The following is a 21,687-nucleotide window of genomic DNA, read 5'->3' as shown; positions in this document are numbered from 1 at the left end:
AATATTTAATTCATTCAGTTGCAATTGTTAAATAAAAAATAAAAATAAAGAATATATCTGTATTCGTTTTAATATATTAATTTGACACCTGTATTGAAAATACCATATTGTATTCATACAGAATCAGTTTGGTATCATTGTTTGTCTGCTCACTGATTGTTGAAACTAAGAGCTACTTTGATCTGTTTAGATCTAAAGTATCCAAACTCGAGCTCTGATGTTTCTTCACCCCTGTGTGTGTGATATGTGATTTCCTACATGCTGGCAGAGCAGCAGTTTGTGCTCACAGATGGTGACGGTGTGGAGAGACGGTGGTGTTTCCTCAGAAGGACCAGCAGAGTCACAAAGGGCACCAGTCCATCTCACCACCTTGACTTGCTGACTGAAGCTCGTCTGCACTGCACAGAGGAAATCAACTGACCGAGGTTTGTCCAGTGACGTGTTATGAAATGTATATTTGTTTTATGCTTACAGTTGTGATTTTCTTGACAGAGGCTCTGCAGAGGTTAGACAAAGCAGAGAAAACATGTGCTTTACATTTTACTGTGATTTACTGGGATATTTGTTGCCTGATGTTCAGCAGGAATGGAGAAATAGAATCAAAGGGAGATGTTTTTGATGTTTTTGTAATGATGTAAGTAAATCTTCAATATTATTTATTTGCTTGGTTATATTAGGAGTGTTTCTGAGTGAGGGGGGAGGAGTCATCATCCAGGTAAAGTGACGTAGATCAGTGGATACACTTGTCTCCCCTTTAAAGGAGACGATCCAAGTCATCCTTAAATGTTAGTGCTTTCAAATACACAAACATTTTTAAAGGACAAAAATGAACATCCAACTTTGACTGTAATACAAAATAAATCTTTGCATGTGTGTTTTCAAACTCTCAGATGGGCAGCATATCAGTCTTGGACTGTCTAACCTGCCGGAGCAGCATTGAATGACCACCACACATGAGCATGTTCCTGCAACATTCAGCAGCTTTGTTCATCTGTGTGCTTCTGCTTTTGGTAAGTAGAGTTACCCAACTACAGTATTTCTAAACACATGCCATCCATTTCTAACGGTTTGGTTACTTCCTGTCAGTTACTTTAGAAACCATGTGGTCACCTGACCTAACACTGTTTCTTCTTCTTCCCCTTAATGTTGAAGTGTCAAATGTAAAACAGCTGGAGAGGAAACTACACCAGTGTACTAGGATGTTTCAGCAACACGTGCCAGATGCTGTTCCTTCATGGTGACATCACCAGAGACAGTCCCGCCCACCTCAGGACCCATTGATCACGGTGATTATAATGATGACAGCGAGCGGAACTAAGACTGTAAAACTCCACGACCAGAATGTTTAGATGCTTTCTAATTATAATGAATACTGAGAGCCTCTTTCTGTGTTTTGTCTGTTTTGGTTTTTTTACCTCATTTGTTACTAACAAAGTTCACAAACTCACACAGTTTACATTCTGTATGTTTCCATCTTTACCAGCCACACTCTAACTGCATTTGAGAAAATAATCCTTAGAAATCATTGTTTTTCTCTTTTGTAATTGATGATAATTCAGTGAATATACTGCGCTGCTTCCTTTTATTGCGTCTCACATTGCTTTAAGTTTTTCAGTGTCCAGTTATTTTTTACTGCTGTTTGAATTCTCTGTATGTTTGACCCTGTAGACTGTTTGATGGACTGCTTGTCTTCCTGTTTGTAACCGCCGCCTGTTTTTGACTAAAGATTTGGATTTCTGACTTCAACACAGCCTCTGCGTGTCCTCCCTTTGTGTCCTCTTCCTCTGTGAACGTGTTGCATGTGTCACAGATTCATTTTATTAACAGCTTTCCCACAGTGAGTTGCATCAGCATTCATTCACAGCACATTGCAGAAGGATTCAGATTAATACAGTGATCTTACAGTCAGAATGATCCTGACAGACTGCCACTGTAAATGATCTTTCATCAGGTAAATTTTAAAGTTCAGTATTTCAAAGCAGGAGTTATGAAGAATCATACTGGCATTAGGACTAATAATATGTACTTACAAAGTCTAATTTTTCTAATTATGTTAGAATATTGAAAGATAATCAGCTTTTAGTGTTTTCCGCATATTAATTATTCTGAAATAGAGACGGTGACCCTAACTGTACAGAAGCACTAAACAACTGACAATCTAACAGACATCATTGGCCTGAGCTGTCATGCACAGCGAGTCTGATCCTTTGCTGTGAGAGTCTGACAAGCATGTTTCTGGTCAGTTTGGAAGAAATAATATGACAATGTTGATCTTTTTTTCAATATTCCTTTTACAACATAAACTGTGATCAAAGCTACTTATGTTCACAGCATGTAATAATACTGACAGTCCAGGGCATTGTGGTCTGTTGAGCTAGGGTTAGGGTTAGCAATTCAGACATATGTAATCAATATTACTCTTGCTGGATATAACAAACACCTAGGAATTCATATTATAATTCAATTTTCGTGAAATATTCATATTCAGTATCAGTCCTTTTATATTATAACCACGTATCCACCCAGGCTCATGGTGGGGCAGGGCTCTGTCCTGGGATGCTTGAGTACAAGGTAATGTAGACGCTGCCCAGGTATCCAGTCTGTCAGAATTGTTTTCAATATTTGGTTCAAAAACATGAGTGACAACAAAAATCCAACTAGGATTCTTGCATATGATGAATGAAGTCTGTCTTTGACTGATCCATCAAACCCCCAGCAGGTGAACCTTATTCATGACATAACACAGTAACAATGTAAAAAATGAAACAGCAACAGTCTAAATGTAAAGTGCATTCTAAACTCCTCTTCAATAAATTATATGCAAAGAGTCATTCAAGACTGTAAAACGTGAACTACAGAACCCAGAGTCTTCATCATTAAATCTCTGGTTGCTTCATTTTTCTATCCTATATCAGATACTTTAAGGTTAGGTTAGGTAAAGTTGCACTGTCATTGTGAGGCAAAGTGCTTTATGTGTGTGTATGTGTGTATGTACGTGTCATGAACGGGGTTTGAGTTCGAGTTGCGGCAGACTGTCACTACTTGTAAATGGAACGCAGCCTTCCTACGGCGGACAGCTAATAACAGGAATCGGACGCGAGGTCCACCCAAGTCCACAGCAACCACCATAGCAACAGCCTAGCATGTCTTTAAAAACATATTCTGTCTTCATAACTATCAAAAACATGAAATGATTTGCAAAGTGTGAAAGTGTTACAGCTGCAGAGAGCTATGGCGGTATCTTTGGAAGCTGTTTACATAGCTAATAATATACGATGTAACCATGGAGACAGTCCGTCACGTGAGCTAGCGGTGCATGTTTACTACAGTGAATAAGGTGATTGCGTGCACAGCGTCCACACGCTGCAGAGGGTAAAGACATTACTTCAATATTGTTTTATATTTATGTATATTTGCCTTCTGTTGACCATCACCTCAGGTTCACCATTACAGTTTCAGCAGACAGATGCACACTGTCTAAATATGAACACATTCAAAAAATCATGTCTCAGAAATAAGCACAGCTGTTCATGTTTGTCATTAGAGTTTTATTTGTAAGAAAATTATGAACTTCATATTGTGTATCCAATCAAAGAACATTTGACAAGTCTGAGTCATTCCTTTGCCCTACGAGAGCTGGAATAAATATATATCCTGACAGTTACAGTTGAGCAAACTTCAGTGAAATGTTGAAACAGTAGAGACAGATAGAAATGGGATCAGATTAATCTTTGCTTAGTCAGACACGTGCTGTGTTCAGGCCATCATATTAAAAAACAAACAATAGCACGATCCGTGTGATTTTGCATCCACTTCTGCATCGTAGTCAAGCAGCCCAGTCTCATACAGGGAGTGCAGAATTATTAGGCAAATGAGTATTTTGTCCACATCATCCTCTTCATGCATGTTGTCTTACTCCAAGCTGTATTTGCTCGAAAGCCTACTACCAATTAAGCATATTAGGTGATGTGCATCTCTGTAATGAGAAGGGGTGTGGTCTAATGACATCAACACCCTATATCAGGTGTGCATAATTATTAGGCAACTTCCTTTCCTCTGGCAAAATGGGTCAAAAGAAGGACTTGACAGGCTCAGAAAAGTCAAAAATAGTGAGATATCTTGCAGAGGGATGCAGCAGTCTCAAAATTGCAAAGCTTCTGAAGCGTGATCATCGAACAATCAAGCGTTTCATTCAAAATAGTCAACAGGGTCGCAAGAAGCGTGTGGAAAAAACCAAGGCGCCAAATAACTGCCCATGAACTGAGAAAAGTCAAGCGTGCAGCTGCCATGATGCCACTTGCCACCAGTTTGGCCATATTTCAGAGCTGCAACATCACTGGAGTGCCCAAAAGCACAAGGTGTGCAATACTCAGAGACATGGCCAAGGTAAGAAAGGCTGAAAGACGACCACCACTGAACAAGACACACAAGCTGAAACGTCAAGACTGGGCCAAGAAATATCTCAAGACTGGTTTTTCGAAGGTTTTATGGACTGATGACATGAGAGTGAGTCTTGATGGGCCAGATGGATGGGCCCGTGGCTGGATTGGTAAAGGGCAGAGAGCTCCAGTCCCACTCAGACGCCAGCAAGGTGGAGGTGGAGTACTGGTTTGGGCTGGTATCATCAAAGATGAGCTTGTGGGGCCTTTTCGGGTTGAGGATGGAGTCAAGCTCAACTCCCAGTCCTACTGCCAGTTTCTGGAAGACACCTTCTTCAAGCAGTGGTACAGGAAGAAGTCTGCAATAAATGCTGCGAGATCGATCAACTTTAGACCAGACAACAAACGACGGAGGCTCCGGAAAAGTGCAATCAAACGATGAGTTTTATTGTCACAGGAAGAACAACCAACCGTCAGCATACAGAATGCGTTGCTCTGACAAGAATACACTGGGTTCTGGTTTTATAGGGTAAAATATCACACCTACGTCAATACAATTCAAAAATACATGGTGACAGACAGGCAAAAGTTCAACTCGTGCAGACAAGGGTACATCACGTACACTTCTATAAATCGAATAATAACTTCTCTTTTCTACATTACTTGCCTTTTAGGGTAATAACTTCAGGTCTCAGCATTTCTGAGAGCTAATAATGGACCCTCGTCATTAATCACTAAGTAGAGTACTTTACAGCCAGTCTCAAACTGAAGTAGAAGACGCTTAGGCCTTCACTCAGACCTGCTAACTCGATTAATATGTGTATTGTAAGCGTGCATGCAATTAACCCTGCTATGTTCTCATCTCCCCTCAGCATGGATCACCTGGACACTCTCACCAGTGAAGCTTAAAACTTCTAGAATGGAACATCAACTCTAACCAAGCACATTCATGCATTGTGTATAGAATGAACTCAACATGTAAAATAGAAAGGTCAATGTGATGACAGACATATTCAATGCAATATAAACCCTGTAGAAATATTACTGATAAATGATACTGTGAAACATGTTTATAATACATTCTTCATAAGGCAAATTATATGGTATCAATAAAAGAATCTCTGAATCCCAACAGCATCCTTCAAAAAAAAAAAAAAATCATGATTTTCATGCAGGACAATGCTCCATCACACGCGTCCAAGTACTCCACAGCGTGGCTGGCAAGAAAGGGTATAAAAGAAGAAAAACTAATGACATGGCCTCCTTGTTCACCTGATCTGAACCCATTGAGAACCTGTGGTCCATCATCAAATGTGAGATTTACAAGGAGGGAAAACAGTACACCTCTCTGAACAGTGTCTGGGTGGCTGTGGTTGCTGCTGCACGCAATGTTGATGGTGAACAGATCAAAACACTGACAGAATCCATGGATGGCAGGCTTTTGAGTGTCCTTGCAAAGAAAGGTGGCTATATTGGTCGCTGATTTGTTTTTGTTTTGTTTTTGAATGTCAGAAATGTATATTTGTGAATGTGGAGATGTTATATTGGTTTCACTGGTAAAATAAATAATTGAAATGGGTATATATTTGTTTTTTGTTAAGTTGCCTAATAATTATGCACAGTAAATAGTCACCTGCACACACAGATATCCCCCCTAAAATAGCTAAAACTAAAAACAAACTAAAAACTACTTCCACAAACATTCAGCTTTGATATTAATGAGTTTTTTGGGTTCATTGAGAACATGGTTGTTGTTCAATAATAAAATTATTCCTCAAAAATACAACTTGCCTAATAATTCTGCACTCCCTGTATAAGCTTAAAAACACTACAAAAGACCAAGGATAGAGGAGGATTAGAACTACCTAACTTTCAGCACTACTTCTTAGCCAACAGGCTTCAGTTTATCTCAGGATGACTAAAACATACCCTCTTAGACGAACCTTGGCTAGATGTAGAACAAGCACTTTGCAATATCTAGAGATTTCAGATCTACCCATTTATCAGCTCAAACATCCAACGACATGAATGCTTTAAAAGCATCAACATCAGCTCTTCTCTGACAGCATGGTGGGAGTTTTTTGGGTTTTTTTTTTTTGCACTTTGGGTCCACCATTACTGCCTGCCGCACACAGACATGACAACATCATCCCTGGATCGATGACTTGTAATCGATGACACCTGTTCAGCTGCTCATTAGTACAAATATGTAATCAGCCAATCACATGTATTACTTTCAAAGCATTAGGTACGTTGTCATGTAAACGGGTGTGTGGAAGGCAGGAAAATAGGACCCAACGCAAACTCACGGGAAAACAGGACTGAACTCAAAATGCAGCTTTAATGCTGACAAAAAGGTGACAAAAGATAACGGTGATACAAAAGCAATACAAAACTAAACTGGGAGAAGCTAATTGTAACACATACCAGACGACACGGGGGAGAATCACACACAGCATGAGGGACACGCGACAATGACTCAGAGAAACACATGGTTTAAATACACTGGGGAGCAACGAGGGGAATGAGACACAGAAGGAGGGCACAGCTGGGAGAAATCAGGACCGACGAGACAAGCAAAGCAGGACACATTCACATAAGACACGGACCTCCAAAGCAAAACAGGAAGGATCACACAGAGACGCGAACTTGACACAGTGGAGACAGCAACTAAGAAACACAGAGACATAAACCATAAGGCAGAGGACTCTAAGAACCAAAATACGCGGAGGGAAATACTCAGCTTGGAACACAAGAAACTAGACTAGAGGGAGTAACAAAAGACCAACCATGAGAACATAATGCACAATGCAGAGTGACAGAAAACAAACTCAAACATGCAAAGACACACAATTACACAGAACAGAGGGGACACAGAGAGACATGAAGGGCAAGGGATCAAAACTAGAAGCCATAGAATAAATCACACACACACAAGTACAATAATACAAAACCACAAAGAACTAAAAACGCTGGGTCAGGAGACCCAGGACCGTGACATATGTAGACATGGTCAAGACGACCTGCTGAAATTTGAGCATCAGAATGGGGAAGAAAAGTAATTTAAGTAACTTTGAATGTGGCATAGTTGTTGGTTCGTGTCTCAGAAACTGCTCATCTGCTGGGATATTCACACACGACCATCCCTGAGGTTTACCAACCTTGAAGCAAATGAACTACAACAGCAGAAGACCACACCAGGTGAAAGTGATGCTACAATTCACGTGGGATCAATAGGCGAGATAATAGTTGGTGGGAGTTTCTAAAATTGATGGAGTCTTCATTAATCCCATGCAAATGTACACCTATCTAGAACAACCCTGACATATTACAAACAATACTATGATAAACTTTTCAGATTGGAGTGGTAAAGGAATCAAATATTTAGAACATATACTAGAAGGAAGAGAATGTATTTCATTTGACAGACTAGTTACACAATATGGGAGTCAACAAATTAAATCCATAGTAAAAAAGAAATTTAAAACAGGTAAAGTTGAACTACAAAACACCACCAAGTGTGGTTCCACTTACTCTTAAAACCCCCAAATTACTATCCAAATTATACAGAATGCTTTCTAAAACAGATGAATCAATATCACTTCCTATTGCAAAATGGGAAGCGGATTTATCAGTTAACTTAGACCTAAACTTCTGGTCTCAGATTTGCTTAAAAACCTTTCATCTAATTAGAAATCCCAGTCTTCAATTAATTCAATACAAAATATTACATAGAGCGCACTATACAGGTCATCAGATGTTCAAGATGGGCTTTACGTTTACCAACAACTGCTCACACTGTCAAACCAATTCACCGGACAATTACATCCACGCTCTTTGGTTCTGTCCACCAGTTCAGAAGTTTTGGCGCGAGATATGTGAAGACTTATCGAAGTGTCTGAAATGTAACATTCCAACTTCCCCTTTAGTGTGTTTGTTGGGCAGCTTAGATAATGTCACTTCAGAAAAGAATATAGCCCATATGGTTTTCACTGCCCTATGCATAGCCAAGAAAACAGTCCTCATGAACTGGAAAAATAAAAACAATCTTAATTCTAACCAATATAGAAATTACCTATTAGATTACATTAGTCTTGATACAGCCTCTGCCACCACATCAGATCAATTGCTCTGGGCTCCTTTGATCAGCTCCATCACCTAGTGGGGGTGGGGGGTCATAGTTTGGTCCCGCCTTCACTGTTGTGATTGGTGTGGGGGCAGGGACAGGCTTAGGGCGTCGGGGGGTTCCCCGGAGGCATCTTCCTTGGGGGGCTCAACCCGGGGTAGCGGTCATGGCCTATTAGGGGCTCTGTTGGCTCTTAGGTGACGGTTTCCTCGTGGCTGCGTGCAGCAGTGCTAGGGGAGGGTCTGTGCTGACAGACGTGGTAAATGGTAAATGGCCTGCATTTGTATAGCGCTTTTCTAGTCCCTAAGGACCCCAAAGCGCTTCACACTACATTCAGTCATTCACCCATTCACACACACATTCACACACTGGCGATGGCAAGCTACATTGTAGCCACAGCTGCCCTGGGGCGCACTGACAGAGGCGAGGCTGCCGGACACTGGCGCCACCGGGCCCTCTGACCACCATCTAACCACGGGGTTAGTATCTTGCCCAAGGATATTTGGCATGCAGCCAAGAGGCAGCCTGGGATCGAACCACCGACCTTCTGATTAGTGGCTGACCTGCTCTGCCACCTGAGCTACAGCCACGTGGGTTACTGACCTGGTAGCCTGGCTGCCCCTGGGTGGGTCCGGGATGGGCGTGAGGTTCTGGGGGCGCTCGGTCTCTGGGCGGGGGCCCGGGCGGGGCCTCGGGGGCTTGGGTCCTGGTTGGTGTGTTGCCGGGGTTGTGGGCGGGGGGGTGTATGGGGGCCCAGCCCTGGCGCAGGGTGCCGCCGGTGGTAGAGCCACCTGGGGGGCTCTTCAAAACTTGTGCCGGTGAGGTCGAGCCCTCCCACCCACATTGCATAGGCTTTCCTCTCTTTCAGGAAGTCTCTCTGCCAGGGCGGGGGAGATACGGAGAGGTGGAGGAAAGTTTCTCAGCATGGGCGTCTATTTTCTTATGTCCGTCTGGACGCATGAGCAAGGGGCTTTGTGGGTTTGTTGCAGTTTCTCTTGTGCGTGGGGTGGTGTGGATTTTCCCCGGGGCTCTGTGGGGCCCGGGCGTCGGCTGTTTTTCGCTTGGGTGCCCCGGTTTCTGGCTGGCCTGGGCCCCCTTTTCCCTGGGGTCGCGGACGTAGTATGGGTGGTGCCTTACTGGGGTCAGCGGGGCGGCTGGCCCCAGGGGAGGGTGTTCACTTGCCCTTTTCCCTTCCTTCCCCTCCCCATCTCTCAATATGACCTCCCTCTTTCCGCTTCCCCCTACAAACCAACCCACCCATGCAGGGGGCTTGGGAGTAGGGGTATGTCACCAGGGTGCAGGGAGGAGGGGCTACCCCCCCCCCCTCCCTCTGTCCCCTTCTGGCTGCCTCTGGCCTCAAATTTTATTCCCACAACTTAGACATTCACCATTAATCCCACTCTCATTACCAACCTTTACATATAGGATCTTTGGGGGAGTGCACGCTACACGGAATTCCAACGTTACCCATCCAGGGTTTGGTGTTACAACCTCCCCCCTCTGGCATCGTTTTCGTTTGGCCCCACCTTCTCAATTTAACTACACGTATACCTTGAGGGGGCTAATTATAGGAGGGTACCCATGCGCTTAACTGCTTGCTCCTCTTGGCCAGGTTAGCTTCCATTGCCCTCCCTGCGTTTTTAAAATTTTGCACCTTACGTCCCAACCATGCATACAAACACACACTAAACAATGAAGCGGGTGGAGGTAGGTTTGGGTTTCTTTCTCACCCCCGTTCTCTGCGGCCCTGCTGGAGCGGGGGGCTAGGCCGGAGGAGGTTGGCCTGTCCGAACTGCGGTTCTGGAGTGTGGGGGGGGGGCCTTCCCTTGCTGCGCGAGAGTAGGGGCTGTCTTGCCTCTTGCCACCCACAGCAGGGAAACGGGGTAACCACCACCTGTGATCTCGCGGGTGCAGTTCCCCCCCTCCAGGGGCAAGGGTAACTAGGAACCCCGGGTTTTTGTTATCGAGTACGCTTGGGGCAGTTGTGATTGTGTGTACAGCGTCTTTTAGTCTGTCTTCCACGTTGGTTGAGTGTGGATGTTTCAAGTGTTTTATATGTAGAAGCATGACGGGCACGTGGAATGACGTTTGTCTCTGTGTGTTGCCTGTATGTCTGTGTCTATCGTCAGGTTGGGTTATACAGACCACAACCCTCTCTGGGGGGACACTCAGTCCCTCCAATGTTTGGAGGCCTCTTCTCCCCCCCCCCACCACCTTTCCCCTTTGCCCTTGGTCGGACTCCCCTTCCAGACATCGGATTTGCGTTGGTGGTTTCTTTGTGTCATGAGGGGCTGGGCGGTCCTCCAGGTTACACACCGGCTCACTCCTTGGCGGAGCCGGCTCTCTCGGGGCCTGGAGCCTGGGGCTTCCGCTTCTGCGCAATTCGGATGTTGGGAGGTGCCCCCGGCCTCCTGCCCACTTGGTGCTCGGTCCCTCAGGACACGCTGGCTGCCGGCGGCGCTCACCGGCCGGCGTCACCTTGACAATCCCCTGGCTTTTCTGCTCCGCGGCTGATGATGAAGCCCTAATCTGGATCTCCTCCAGCCTTTCTGCGGACAGTGGCGCGGCTGCCCCTCTGTTGGTCTTCTTGGTCTCTTGTGTTTCTGGGGGCCTTGGCTGTCTTTTGGGGGCACATGGTTTTTTTTTTTCTTTTTGAATCTCCTCCATACCTGCTTCATGCCTGGAGGCCGGGGCTGTGGCCCCCCCACACCCTCTCAGCCGCTCATTACATGAAGGAACCTTTCTAAAAACAAGGACGCGTCCATGCCATCATCAGGTGTACACACCGGGTGATCACACCCATAAACCTACACCCTTTTTGGCTCTACTTCAAAGCACACTGTGTTCTGTTGCATCCTATGTGCTGCATACAACTAAGTTTAATATTTTAGTATTACTGTCATATTCCTAAATATATCATTTGATCGTTGTTTATTCTATTACTCTTGTTCTTTCTTCTGCCTTGTATTTTCTTTTTTCTTTCTACCAGGTGTCCAAGGTGATCGTATATGCATTTTTTTCTCTGCTTATTTTCTGTATGGGTTTTTGTTTTTTGCCCTTCATCCCCGTCCCCCCTCTTCTCAGCTGCTTTTCCTTTCCCCTCTTTCCTTTCTCCCTGTTTCCCCAGTCAAGTCATGTCCCGTATTCAGCCAGGCAAATAACTAAACATAAAAGCGTGAAATCAAATGGACCATTACGCTCCAGGCTGGGTATGGTTCAATTTAGGATAAAGTAAATCCGTTAGGGCATCTTTCTTTTGCCTTTAGCCAACAATTCTTATGCAAAGCAGCCACACGGGGACAGGCCCAAAAACAGAAAAAAACAAAACAAAAAAAGAACACTAGGTCATACAAAAATATTCTACCCGAAACCTATTTTGGCAGCGTAGGCGGTTCTTGTTATTTTCAGATATTTGTTCTGCCTGGCACACACACCACCTACTCGTGTTTTTAAGTTTTTATGACGCTGTGGGTAGACATCACAGTGATATTCGTAGAGATGATTGCTTTCCCAGAAAACAAACCATGTTTCAAGCGACGATGTATATCTCATGAATCTACCTGTAGGCTTAAATATTCTTAAACCGTTGCGCTAATGGTGAGGGGATTTTAAGCAATGCAGGCGAGAACCCACGGGTCAAGCTAGTTGTTACAGATTCAACTGACCGACATCTGCTGCCACAACTTCCTGGCTTTCATCTATTATCTCCCCCCACTCCGCTAGTACTGCAACTTTGCAGGTGTTTTCTTTACACACTTTGTTAGAGGCACCAGAGTAAAACGAAAACTGCCCAGACTCTGTGTGTCTATTACTCGCTTTTCTGACCAATATTACAGGTTCCTACAGGAAACATTTGGCCCTCTAAGAAACTTGCCACTCAAACCACAAGTGCCCTCTGGTAATTCTGTGCACAACTTAAAACTATAATATAATAAAAATAATTTATTGCTACCAACCAGTCTTCTTTTATTGGCCTCTTTTATGTACAGCTTAACTTAAAAATGTGTTATTTTCAGGGTCACAGGTTTGTCAGTGCAGAATTCGTTTCTTATATGGAACTTACATGTAATTTTTCAGTACGAGAAATTTGAACTTTTTTCTGACTGCGCCGAAAAAGCAAAGAGCATGCAGGAAATGGTTTCTATGCTCATGCTGTAATTTGCTTCACGCTAAAAGTTGGGTAGCATGATGACGTCAATGAAAATAACAAAAAGAAAACTGTTTGTATCTAGTTAAAGCTTCTTTTATGTGTTACACTGATACACAGGACAAATCTTGTAACATAAATTTTTCCTTGTGGATTTTCATTCTTTTAGCAGAAACAAATGCCAGAAAACAGGAATCTAAAATATTTGTTGTCATGTTTCGGCTGTGTGCGGACAAGGGATTGGACCCAAACGCACAACCTCACGGAGACAAGAATTACAACTCAAAAGTCACAGCTTCATCTGACTGGCGAGGAAAGGAAAAGGCCATACAAACTAAAACTACAACTGGGGGAAACTCAAATTGAACTACTGCACACGAGAAGACCTTGGGAAACGCAGCGCCTGAGGAGACGCGTGACATCAATACAGAGAGGCGTTAACGAAGAGAAGTGGGAGCACCACCGGAGCGAACACAGGTGGCACTGATAATCCTAACGAGCACACGGCAGCGTAAAACACCACATGACGTACTGTAGCTGTGTCCCAAAACCAAGGCCGCATCCTTCGGAGGACCCGGATCCTTCGCAGTTTACCGTGAATTTGCGGCCGGTGTCCTTCGGAAAAGACCCGAGAAAGGCTGGAAGTGCGAGGCTGTTGAAAGGGGCTGTGTCTAGGCCTTCAGATTTGCCAGTCACTGAGTAGGTTGTGGTTTTAATAAATTGGCCGTTTGCTCCCCTTACTGTCTAAAAATATCCAGGCACACTGCCGTAAATTCTCGACAATCTCACACTTCTGTTTAGATCAGTCTTCTTGTTTGATGTTATTCAGCTGTGTGAAAATCTGTGAGGAACCCACCTGACTGATTCATAAAGTCTTATTTAATATAATAATCTAATAAACTTTGTCTCAGCCCAAAACCCGATTTACTCAGGAAAAAATAAACACCGAAAAAATCCAAACAATACATTTTTATGTTCTCCTGTAGCTGACTTATATATCATGTTAACCCTGAGTAGCGACCTAGACAGTGGGGGTCTGAAGACGATTGACCGCCGGGCGTCGTGCTCTCGCCGGCTCGGAGTTACCATTGAACCCCCGGCTAGCTATCGAGCGGGTTGTGTGTTAACAGACGTCTCCGAAAATTGTCGGTGCCACTCTGCAACCTATGACAATGTGTCTTGATTAAAACCAAGAGATATTTGCAATTTTAACAGCTTTACTTTCTCTGCCTTGAAAATACCGGTTCGCATGACACAACCGTATTCGCGCCCCCTGAACTTTTATCCACATCTTATAGCCCCAAAACATGATTGATTTTTATTGCCAATTCCCCCGTGAATAGACCCAATACCAAAGTGGCTGTACCTGCTGAGAACTTGGAACGACAAAATCAGACATTGGATTCCAACTATGTTTTACAAATAAATAACTTGCAAGTGGGGTGTGCGTAATTTATTCAGCCCCCTTATGGTCTGCGTTGCAGTCAGTTGCCCCCATATACGTTGCCTGATGAGTTGCTAATGACTAAAAGATGCACCTGGTGTAATCTAATGTCAGAACAACTACCATGCTGCTCATGTTAGGGCCTCAGAGGTCTCCTTTAAACCCTTGGAATGTAGACAAGCTATCCACTTCATTGACTGTCTTAAGGAAATTGATGTTTGGATGACAAACAATTTTTGCCGCTGAATGCAGACAAGGACCGACGTGCTTAATCCTTTGCTCCAGGACTATCAAGCCCCAAATTAGTCAACATCTGGGTGCCTTTTCCTCCTCGATACAAACTTACCTGCTCGGAACTCTGGGATAATTTCGATCAATCTTTGTCTTTATCGCTCATCTTTAAAATCTGTGATCCCGCTCCCTGCTTTTTTTCATTTTTAAGCCAATATTGCCCAAACTCAGGGACTATTGTCTCCACACCGTAAATTGGAGCGTTTGTCCACACCTTCATTTCCTCCCGGCTATGACTATTTGTAATGCACTCTTCCTCCTGTGTATCTAAGGCTTCACTAAATCGGGCCCAATGGGTTTTTCAAAATGCGCCCAGCAGGCTTTTAACCACAGTAATAAATTTTCCCATCTCACTCCTCTACTAAAAATCCTTGCATGCTTCCTGGTTGGGTATAGATATTAAGTTTAAAATCCTCACCTTTACGTTTATGTCTTACTAATGGTGAGGCCCCCCACCTATATCACTGAACCTTCTCCAACCACTACTCTCCAAAGCGGCTTCTTTCGATCCACTGATTGTGGTCTTCTATTAGCTCCACGGACCGTTTGAAAAACGAAGGGGTATTCACGCTTTTCAAACCCTGTCTCCCATACTGTGGAATGCGTTTACCTCCCCGCTCCGCACCCGCGACACTGTGGCTTCTTTAACAACCAGCTTAAAAACACATCTGTTTAGACAGGCATTTGTGGTAATGGTTCATGTGCTTCCTATGTTGTTTTATTCTCGATTTATACGTGTACTATGCTTTTGTTTGTATATTGCTTTTATACTTCCTTTATATTGCTTATATTTGTTTGTCTTGACACGCGCCTTCATTCCCATGTGAACCACTTTGTAACAGCTTCTTGAAAAGCTTTCCGGATGCGAGGTGAATACTGTCTTCAAGCAACTTCAAGAACAGTTCCAGACGCTTTCACTTTCCAGAGCTGTTATTTTCTGATCTACACGTGACCTGCGATGACTGAGAACCTTCACAGATATTTGTAACAGCTTCTTGTCTTAAAACGTGCTGCCTATAAATAAATTTTACTTACTTACCTTACTTCAGAGGCTATTGGGAATTCAAACAACACCTGAAGTCCAAACAACACACCCCGACGGTCAGCGGATAACGTTATTGAGGAAATTTAAAGCCGGCTTAGGTACAGAAGATTTTCCCAAGCCTTCGAACATCCCACGGAAGCACTTGTTCAAGCCATCAGTTAGAAAGGAAGGAGCTATGGCCACAACCTGTAAACCTCCAAGAACACGCCGCGTCCACCTAAACTCAAGGCCGAACGAGGAGAGCGCTGATCCAGACAAATGCAGCCAAGGGCCCCTGGTGGCACTTCTGGTACGAGCTGCAGAGATCTACAGCCTCAGGTTGGGGAATCTTGTCAATAGGACAACTATTAGTCGTCGCACTGCCACAAAGTTGGTCTTTCCGGTAAGAGTGGCAAGAAGCAAAGCCATTGTTCAACAGGAAACCATAAGAAGTCCCGTTTGCAGCTTTTGCCCCAATGCCATGTGGGGGACACAGCAAACATGTGGAAAGTATAGCTGGCTTGGTCAGCTGAGACCAAACATGTGGAACTTTTTGGGCCCAAAAATTCGCCAAAACGCTGTGTGTGGGGAAAAAAGCTAACCACTGCACCTCCTCTGAACACACACCAGCCCCCACACTGTCAGATATGGTTTGTGGCCAGCCTCTCTGCTTCTGGGGGCGGTTCTCTTCAGCAGGGACAGGACAGTGGTCAGAGGTTGATGGGAAGATGGCTGGAGGCCAACTACAGCGCCTCTTGGACGAAAACACCCTCTTGGAGTCTTGCAAAAGCTTGAGGATGGGGCGGGAGGTTCCCCTTCCAGCCGGGACAACGCACCCTAAACATAAAGCAGGAAACCATGGAGATGGTATTAACAAACCACCCCTCACCCCTACCCACCCACCCCTTTTTTTTTGTTTTAGACTGGCCAGTCACAGTCCAGATCTAAATCCAATCGACGACTCTTGGCCGGCAAGCTCTGAAAAAATCTGCTGGTTCACGACACGCTGTCATTCTAATCTGACTGAGCTGGAGCTGTTTTGCAAAGACCGCAATGGGCAAAGTATTTTCAGTTGTCGATGTGCCAAAGTGCTGGTACGAGATCGGGACCCCTTAAAGACTGCAGCTGGAACTGCAGCTAAAAGGGGATTCTACAAAGTATTGGCCCTCCGGGGCTGACTAATTTACGCACACCCGCACTTTGCCGTTATTTCTATTTGTAACAAAATGTTTGCAATCATGTCTGATTTCCGTTCCACTTCTCACGTGTACACAACTTTGTATGTTGGTCTTTTCACTGTGGCAATTCACACTACTACTTATCAAGGGTGCCCCCACTTTTGCATACCACTGATCCCCTTTAAGCGCTGAGTGGAAGCGTGACTTCATCCAAAGCTCTGGGTTCCCCACAGATTTTATTTCTTTACCACTCTTGGATAACAAGCTATGCCCAGGGGTCTTACAATCTTTGGACATGCTGTATTTGCCATACAGGGTTATGAATGACATGAAATGTTTCTTTTGCGTGTCACCGTTACTGTTATATAAACAGCTAGCATCGACTATGCGTATCTTCATTTCTGATCTGTTATGATATAGATTGAAACGTGTCGTTGCCACATTCTATACGTTTTAATATTTGCACTTGGTTCTGGAGTATGACTTGTGTTTCCCCACTAGTTGCAGGGAATAGCTAATGAAGTGCTCTATCAGTTCTGTTCTTATTCAGAAAGCTATCATCTTGCAATGCTATTCCTTCTCACCCTCAGTGAGTTATGCCATATCTTAGCCCTGTAAGCTACAGAGAAGATGCTTAGTGTAAGATATTCACCCCGACACCAGACAAATATAACCCAGAGATTCTGTCTGCTGTGATTCTGGAATCTCTCTACAAACACTACCTAATAAACTGGTGATTCTGAACAACTGTTCAAAACATTGCTCATTCTTAAAAGGTGACAAAAGTCTGACTACAGCACTGTCCACTGACAAGAGATCTATACGTTACTGGTCTTTAAAAAAAACAAAACCAAAAAAACATGGATAGAGATAAAAATAGGCAGTTAGATGCTTCATCCCGTGATCCACGGATCTGACTACTTCTCAAAATTCAGTTTCTTTTTCCAGGCCCTGACTCCCTCTGTTTCCGCAGGTTTTGACACCCATTTTTTCTATTTCTCAGTAACCTGACTCCATTCACCTTACTTGTTTTCCTCAATTCTCCAGTTTTATCAATTTTATCGTTTGATATATTGACCAATTTTGTCCTTTTGAATATTAATTATTATTTTTTCTCTTCAAAGAGGTGTTTAAAAACATTTGATGTTTAATTGGGAACACTAGAGAGAGCCAGTAACTGTTTTTTTGAGAGAAAAAGTTTGTTTTGTTCTTTTTTCAGAATCTTGCGACGCTATCTCGGACTCTTTACAGCATAAATAAAATTTCAAATGAGGAGAATCAAAGGCAAAATAACAAACAATTCAGTTTAGCTCAAAGTGACTATATAAGGAGACAGGCTTAAGAGCCCAACAGAACACAAAAAAAACTAACTGAAAAATAATAATTATAGGAAAAATCACATTTGTAGTCAGAGATTCACCCAGGTGTCCCTGATTCTATTGATGTGGTGTTGACGAACAAACCACCAATACTTCCCGACAACTCCAGTCAAAACAATGATTACTAAAGCACCCAGCGTGGGAGATGCAACAAGGTGGTCCTTTGCATAGATCTCAACTACGAAAAACACACTTCCTACAGTTTTGTATACTCTGGGTCAGCCCACTTCATTGCGTTAAGCCGATAACATATCAGCATCAATTACAGTTAGTGCAGTATATACATTTCCTTATTGACCTCTTCTATAATACTTAAAGTGAGTTGTCTCAACCGTCTTTCCAGACAAGGTGTTTTCCGTTGTTCTGTTATCTGATGTACTCGTCTGCAGCACATCCTGAGTTATCCTGTACTACCTGCTTCTGCTGAGCAGAGGCACGTATGCAGGTCATAGGCAAAATGTTTCTTCTAATGGCCCATAAGCATGCCTGTTCACTAGCTTCTAGATTGATATATTACTAATAAAGCCCTATTGTATAAATGTATTTCCCCCACAGCGCAAGACATCAGTGGCCTCCACATCCTAGACTCGGCGCCTGACGAAATTCCATACTATGATTGGATAAAAACAAATACCTGTAATATTTAGATTTTGCAGCTTTTTTTTTTTTTTTTTTTAGCAGACTTAACAAGCTGGTTTAAGCCTACCCTCAATGTGACCAAAGTAAATATTTTACATCCTTTCCGGCCATAGCAAACAGAAAATATCAGGAAATACTTTTCTTCCTTTCTTACTCCTAATTTCTCAGCATTTGCGATTACATTTGCACAGGCTACACGGGAATACCCTAATACATCCCTATACAGAAATTAGCAATATTCTATGTGCATCCTGCCATAGTCCATAATCTAAAAAAAGGACAGACACTTCCTGTGTACTCATGTTTTCTTGGAGGCCACGCAGAAAATTCAGGATTCTCACAAAGAATACCTAACCATCACTATTTACATGTTTTCTTCTGAACTAATATGGCTGGAGTATCCTTAAAATCTTCCATAGCTAGAATAGAGTTTAACCTTATTTTTGTATCGTCTTTTATATGACTTACAACATATTATCTATCTGTTATATCACCGAGGTTGGATTGGTATGCTTTTTTGTCAATGTTGTTTGACATTTTCCAGCAAATTTACCTTTTTTGCAGCTAAATCGTAGGTCAGAAGAACACAGTCCGTCCTACTGAGCCTGCTTTCGCCACTGTAGTGATTTAGCTGTGGCACCCGTTTAGCAGCTGCTGCTTTTAGGTTTTTTTTATTTTGTGCCTCCGCTTTGCTTCAACTTGATTTCGTTAAACTCTACTTTTGCTTCTGTTCTATAAACTATTTTTTCACTAATGGTTGACCTTGCCTCGTTTGATCTTTGTGTCATTTTTTCGCTGTTCACTCTTTAGAATGAGCACTCACACCACATGACAATCAGGGCCAAAGGCCAAATGATACAAAAGGCAGCAAGGAGCATCCAATATCTGAAAAGGTGTCATTCAAAGATCACTTAGACATAAATTAAACAGAGTTAACTGCGTGTGAACAAAAAAACTAAACAAAAAAAAGGAAACACTCACCTTTGATTGTTTTTTAGAGGACCAAAAATGGTCAATTTTCCTTCAAGCTGTGATGCTTAGTTTTATCTTGCCAGACTTAAACTTCTGAATCCTTGTCTCTCTCCAACAGCCACCTACCAGTCTACATCACACGAGCCAAGCAGGACGGCCCAATCAGACTAGCGCAAAATTGCCTTTGAAACAATAGCCCTTTAAAAAATAATCCAAAAGAATTTAGCATCCCAGTTTTTCATTGTAGGTCTCTTAAGGTCTTGTGGCACCAAAGTATTAAGGAAAAAAAATTATGCACACATGCAGCACATGTCTGTAGTCGCAGTCTCGTCTCGAAGCTACTTCGTTTGGCAATGGCAGTGCATATCAGAGCAAGTAAAATAATGGAAGGAACAAACGGCCAACGAGGGTAACAACAATGCTGAGAGCCCTAAAGGGAACAATTGTCAAAGAACGTCCCTCCTCTGTAGCCGAACCACTTGGCATCCGGAATGGAGCGCTGCAGCTTAAAATGTGAACAAGGGATGCAGCAAGGATCACACGCCTTGCCCTGGTTGACATAAAGAAGAAAAAAAAAACGGGGCGCTGAAGGCAGGGGACTGGGTGACTAAAATTTCTTTCCTACTTTACACTGAGTATCGCCTGTTCATGAATATTATTGAAAATGGTCAACGTTTAAGATCAGAAGAACTTACGGAGGGTGACCAGGAACCTAACTGTCCTAATATTGTCACATTGCATGCCTAATTTCATAAGGGCACCCTTACAAGTTGATGGATACGAATCTCTCCCTCTCTGAAGTTATTCCTAGCAACTAGACGTTACCTCCAAACAGGACACCTAAACCACATTAAAAACATGATAGTTCGTTGGTCCTGACACCTGCGGAGACTGCACTTGTCATTTGCATGACCCAACTATTTCATTTGGCGTAATGAGTTCAGTGGGCGACGTATCAACCCTGTAAAGTCTTGATCTAGCCTGTATTTCTTATAATATCCTGTTTTTCACACTTTTTAACTGAATGACTACAACCTGGAATATGCAATCTGGAGGTTTTTGGTTTTCCTAGTTTTCCACTTAAAACACATCTCTTTCAGTTATCCATCCTTTGACCTTTGGTCAACCGTGGGGCCTGGAGAGCCAAGATACGAGCAGTGTGCCCAAATGCAGAAACTAGACACTGATGGAGGTTGGGTGCCCCCGGGACCTCCTCGGCCTGAGGGCTCGGTCACTCAGGCACAGCTGGCTGCCGCGGAGCTCACGGGCTGCGTCACTGCAACACTCCCCCTGGCTTCTCTCTCCGCGGCTTCTGAGTTAGCCCTCATCATGTGCCTCTCCTCAGCTCTTCTGAGCCCGTGGCGCGGCTGCCACCTCTATTGGGTCTTCCTTGCGTTCTTGTGTTCTGGGGGCCTTCTGGATGTCTGGATTTTGAATCTCCCTACCATGCTTCATGCCCCTTGAGGAAGGGCTGGGCCCCCCACACCTCTAAGCAAAGCTCATTCAATGAAGGACCCTTTTCACACAATAAAAACAAAAAAAAAACTCAAGCGCATCCATTGCTCTACAGGTGTCCACACGGGTGCTCACACCCACAAATCCACCTTTTTGGCTCATACCTCAAAGCACACTGTGCGTTGTCGATCTTACGTGCTGCACCCTAATGTTCTAACTCATTTAGTAATTTGCAGTGTTATATTCCCAATGATCATTTGCATGTGTTTATCATATCACCAGTTGACAACAGTGGGTACCAAACTTGGCAGAGGTTGAGACCATTCATTAATTCTTTGTCTGCGCTGCGGCAGGATAGGCTGTTTTTTAGTGGATTGTGTGTCCACCATGTTGTGCATATTCCGTGTTGATGGATGCCGAATGAGATCCTTTAAGTGCGAGTTTTGTGTGTGACCTTTTAGTGTTGTGGGGACTATGGCTACTTGTTGGATCCTTGTGAGTGTTGTGGCACAGGTAGATTGCCCCTAAACACTGAGGGGTGCTGAGCCACCCTTGATTGATCATTGTGCGGTCCATAGCTCTCCATTTGAGGTGGTCATTCGGGCTTAGAGAAATTATTTTTTATTGTCTATTGTTCATATTACCGTCGGCCT

The 21,687-nt window shown here is 43.5% G+C and overlaps 1 long non-coding RNA gene across 1 annotated transcript; it reads left to right on the top strand.

Annotated features, from left to right (window-relative positions):
- The first annotated feature begins 71 nt into the window (after positions 1 to 71).
- LOC120717980 lies at positions 72 to 1,746 on the top strand. The gene is made up of 4 exons (XR_005692322.1): positions 72 to 425; positions 678 to 785; positions 891 to 1,010; positions 1,153 to 1,746. It is a non-coding gene; the product is annotated as an uncharacterized LOC120717980 (long non-coding RNA).
- Positions 1,747 to 21,687: the final 19,941 nt, after the last annotated feature.

The sequence above is a fragment of the Simochromis diagramma genome, unplaced genomic scaffold (assembly GCF_900408965.1).
Source record: "Simochromis diagramma unplaced genomic scaffold, fSimDia1.1 OVJJ01000511.1, whole genome shotgun sequence".
NCBI lineage: Eukaryota > Metazoa > Chordata > Actinopteri > Cichliformes > Cichlidae > Simochromis > Simochromis diagramma.
Note: the sequence above shows the minus strand (reverse complement) of the source record. Positions and strands in the feature narration are given on the sequence as shown.